The 5,098-nt window shown below is 37.5% G+C and overlaps 1 pseudogene across 1 annotated transcript; it reads right to left on the bottom strand.

The window, feature by feature from the left end:
* Positions 1-547: 547 nt before the first annotated feature.
* Positions 548-4,536, bottom strand: LOC149187182 (uncharacterized; annotated as a pseudogene). Its single transcript, XR_016256188.1, has 8 exons — positions 3,732-4,536; positions 2,575-2,790; positions 2,103-2,168; positions 1,914-1,982; positions 1,753-1,824; positions 1,433-1,633; positions 1,183-1,276; positions 548-1,087 (listed from the first exon to the last, which is right to left on the bottom strand). The product of XR_016256188.1 is annotated as an uncharacterized LOC149187182 (transcript).
* Positions 4,537-5,098: the final 562 nt, after the last annotated feature.

Below are 5,098 nucleotides of genomic sequence, written 5' to 3'. Positions count from 1 at the left end.
AACCCCCCCAACCGTTTTTTTAACCCACTCCATTTAAAATATATATGGTTAATGTTACAAACTTACAAAATTAAAAAAGCCCAACAGCCTGTCCCTGGCAATTCTCCATATAAAATTAAGGAATGGTCACTCCTCTGACAGGATTGTAAGAAAAAACAACCTTGGCAGGCATAAATGTAGCCTGATGTTTTAACTGACAATTTATAATATTTAATCATTGACATTTTATAATGTTCACGTAGCTAGGAATTGATTGGCCAAGCCACACAAATAAATAATTGACTTTTTCACGGGTGGATGCTTTTGGCATGGTGCCATGGTCTCAACTCGGAATGCCAGTTAATCATTCACTGCAAAGCATCACAGCCTTCCTGTGTGCAGTCTGCACATAAAAACTGGCTTGAAAGTTTCACTGGCAACTGGATCACATTACTTTCACACTTTTGGGCACCAAAAAATTAATATAAAGCAGCATTCTATTTGAGTTGTTATTGTCCTGTAAATAAACTTCAAACCAACAGATTTTTTATTGCTGTTTGCTCCTATATTTTCATTACTTAAAAATTCCCAAAGCTGTGAAATCTACAATAATTGTCACAATACTTTGACAGGCTGTTCTCATACATCCATTAAAATAGGAGGAACCATACAATATTGTTGAATTCAACATTCTACAATATAATAAACTCACTAATAGTTGCAGACCGCAGTTAACAAATGGCCTGCACCTCTCTAGTATGGTACAAGTGGTGTTCATTTGCACCACCGAATACAACCAGTTAGTCTGAAGTTTCAAATTGGTACAGTTGAAATGCTGAGCATGTAGAGGAAATCCCAGGGTGAGATACCTTCTGTATCGTCTTCAAGTTGGCTAGAATTACCATTTATATTTGATGGTTTAGCTGATGAACTTATCCATGGACAATGAACTCGAGACACCCACAATTCGAAACTTCTATAATTGATAGAAATCTTTCTTAACTGTGTAATTTAGGGATATACCCTGAGCACTGTAAAAATCAAAGACAACTTCCTGTAGCTGAGTGGATTCAATTCTCAATATTTGGGTGCCTTATAGAGAATGGTCCTGCAAACAAAAATAGAAAAGTGAATCATTTTTGTATAATAACTTAAGAAGTTTGAGAACAAACTAATTATTAATTCACAGGTTTGTTCACTCACCCTGAAGACATTGAGATGTGAAAGGGGTTTGAATGTTTGGTCCAGCTCCCAATCTAACTACATTTTGTAGTTCATCATCCCAAACATTTGAGATCTGCAACAATTTCAGGAAAATTAGGTGAGAAGAGGAATGTTTAGCTAACTACCTAATAATGTCACTTAAAATGACCTGTCAATGCAGAATTTGAAATATGTACGTTGAATAACATGGTATGAACACTGAACTTTGAAGTGATTTATCATACAGTACCTTGGCATCTCCATAACCCTCTATACGGGGGAAACTTTCATTCATTACCCTCCTGAGTGGAATTTCTCCGGCATTTCCCATACACTGCTCCTCCATTTCACAGGACACACCAGCTTGCATTGCCGTCCATTCAGGCTGGTGAAATTGTGGATATACCACAGCAGTATCAGAAGTAAATGCCATATCTGATGGTTGAAGCATCTAGAAAAACAACCAACAAAAGCTCACAGATCAGGCTCTATCCCAGTTATTCTCTTAATGACAAATATGTAGATCCAAATTGTACAACAGGTTTATAACAACATGTTAATTGAACTTACATCTTTGGTAAGAAATCCTTCCATGTTAAAGTCCAATCTGGGATTAACAGCTTCAAGCTTCATAGATAGAAACTGTGGAAAATGATTGCAACTGAGTTATGATCATAATACAGAAAATAAACTATAAAATTAATCTTTTGTGGAACGTTTAAAGATCTTACCTCAACTTGGCGCTGAAGTGATTGTACATAGTTAATTATCTCATCAAGCATCACTGCTTTACCAGTTATCTACATACAAAATAGCCCGTTCTTAAGTTCAACATGTCAAACACAAAACCAGTGGAATTCTGCCAAGCAGAAGACATGACCTGAAAAATAAAAAAAGCTCCGGCTTAGAGTCTACACTACCTTATTACATCCAGGAACAAGATCTTGCAAAAGCTTCATACGTTCGCTGATCTTTTCTCTTCGCACCTGTCATTCAGAGGACAAACTTATAGCTCCTCTAATTTTCAGGTTTTCATCAACATAATGTATGACTCTGACAAATTTTACAGAGGCATACTCATCCCCCAAAAACTGATATGCTTTATCTTTTTTGCATCAGCCAATAACTAATGTTCTTTTCCCTTTCTCTGTAAGAACATGACTCTTAAGCAGTAAAATTAGAACAATGTTGTTTTACCATTTTGTAATCATCTATCCTTGTTTGATATTTGAAAGGATTTCGATCCCTTTAACTACAGTTAGGAGCTGAGTTTTGAAACAGCCATTCAACCCTGGACTCAGCTAATTCTGTGCTCAAGGACTTGAATTGTATCTATGTTTTGAAAAATATAAATACAATTCTTCCTCATGATGAAATATGAAGGGAATTTACCCTCTCTGCAAGACTATGGCTGTCAGTAGCTTGGCCTCTCCTTGCTCTCACATGGATGTAGTCTTTGGGTGGCTCTGAAGGCTTGGCACTTTGTGCAGATTGTTTTGAATTCACTTCAGGCTTCCCACTGTGGATTCCTTGTTCTGCATCAGACTTTGAATCATCCATTTCCTTTTTAGCATCTGCACTTTTGGGACGTTTGCTTTTGGATTCATTCTGTAGGAGGAAAACAACAGATCTGTTAAGAGTGTTCTGCCATGAAAGCAGGCTAAAATACCTACAAAACTGCATGTCATACAAACCCATTTCACTTAATTTGACTCAAAAAAATGAGTTAATAAGGAAGTTGGGTTACTTTGACAGTAATTATCACGTTTGCTGTTATGTTATTTACGAATGTACTTATGCGCGCAGGTGCAAAAACAGAGTAATTAGTCCCACTTGAATATAATATTTAGGGTTACAGATATAGAACTAGGGAAGCTAAATGAAATTGGGCTCAAGATAAATAAAATGTCATCAAATACTGGGATTCGCAGGGAAAGGCTAATTGGCTTTAGCATTCAGCGAATTCTCTGTATTTCATCTTACAAACAAAAGGTCTTGTAAACCAATTTGGTATGTGGTTTAGCAGTGATTTTAAAAATAGATTATTATTATTATTGATCACAAACTTCTAAACAAAAAACCAAAAAAAATTGGGTTCAAGATGAGAACATGACATCAGATACCAATGCATGCGGAGGCATGCTAATTAGATTTAATCTCCACCTCGCACCCTCCTCCTGTCAGCAGAAGCTATCTAATTGGCTTTACCATGCAACCAACACCACCACTCCCCTGCTCTCTACTTTCTTGGATCGTTTTCAGGAACTTGGTTCAGAGAGTGCCGGAGTCATTGGAACTACTTTGAGCGGAACAGTAAATTGACAGACAGTGATAATTGAAAATTTCATAAGCAGCTCGGAAGGACCTCCCAAGCCATGGTAGGCAATCTCAAAATCAAAATCAGAAGTTATATTCTACTACAGAGGCAGGTCAAACGAGACAATTCAAAAGACGAATTTCTTGGGTCTTCTCGGAGGGAAAAAAACATATAAAGAAGCTGATAAATTCCAAGTCCTAGACATGAGCCTTAAAGGAAAAATAAAACACACCTCAGTATTCTTTTCACCAGGAAAGCAATTGTCAATGCTTCAGACCTTGCTTTATCAGTTGGTTGGATTCTCCTTTTCCTTCCGCATGTACTCTGGTCAGAACTTGAGGACTCTTCACCGGAGGCATTGCATTTTTTTTCAATTTGAGGCTGTTGCGCCCTGGCTGAACTGAAGAAGTTACGCTGAGAATGGTCAGATACCAACTTTACATCTTGCAGATGGATTCCTCTGTTGACACTGTCAAGTCCATGGACTGAAAATGGCAAGAGATCATCAAAGCTATAAGAAGAGTTTGGTGACCTTAATGACCCCTCTGCTGCTGGTGGCAGAGATGGATGGCGGTTCATGTCCAGAGCACAGCTTGCAATGCCAGAATGCCAACTAGCGGACGATGTTTGGTAATTCAGAGCTGAATTAGCAGACACCTTGTTAAAGCTCGTCAGTCCATCAAACACATAATTTCCATTACCTTCTAATGTCATTTTAACTGAATTCGCGTCTTCTCAAATTCGTAGCAATAACACCACTGTCATCACCAGCAAGCCTATGCACCCTTTTGGATTGAGCTCAGGGATTGAACTCAGCACCTCTTAATAGTCAATTGTTAACGCTGGTGCAGAGTCAACACCCAACATCAATTGGAAACAGAATGCACTAAATTAACAGTTGGGCATTCATTAACGAACTCAGAGGCAATGCCCACAAAAAGCTTTCCTTGAATTCTGCAATCTACACATTGCCCACCTGGGCTTACTCTCAGTTTAAAGGCTAGCAGGGCTACTGGGTCTGGTGCTGAGGTATAGGATGGAGCGGAATGGGGAGAACTGGTGCGTGATGGTACAGGCGGAGCAAACTTATATCATTCCTCCCATCTGACTTCCTAAATGATTGAATTGACTAGTTAACAGCCTACCTAACTTGTTGGTTATTGCCTATTCCATATAAGGCCCAGGTCACATCACAAACAAAAAGTGCATACGTTTTATCAATTTCCTCACAAAATGATTTGTGGGTCTGCACAATTGACGAGATGTCCGCATCACCGCATATAACAAACATTCTATAACCGAACATCCTACATTGGTATGAGATCTCCAAGTTGGGTCATGTTATCTATGCATTTTAAGCTGCTCCCATACTCCCTAGGCTGGTTACTGTTACTGGGGTGGGAAACTAATTCTCATATATATTAAATATAGACGTGTTTTCAAAATAGGAAATCGAAAATATTTTTTTAATTAATAATTGGTAAATACTATTAACAATAGATAATTTTTAATTATTTTATGTTTTTGATGGTTTAAAATATATTTTTGAATGTATAAATAAATTTAAAATTTGATTTGTAAAATTTAAATATATCATTT

This window comes from Pinus tabuliformis, chromosome 3_1 (assembly GCF_031772625.1).
Source record: "Pinus tabuliformis cultivar Carrire ecotype Pingquan chromosome 3_1, CPIR1, whole genome shotgun sequence".
Classification (NCBI taxonomy): Eukaryota; Viridiplantae; Streptophyta; class Pinopsida; order Pinales; family Pinaceae; genus Pinus; species Pinus tabuliformis.
The sequence above is the reverse complement of the archived record's forward strand: the minus strand, read 5'-3'. Positions and strand labels throughout refer to the sequence as shown.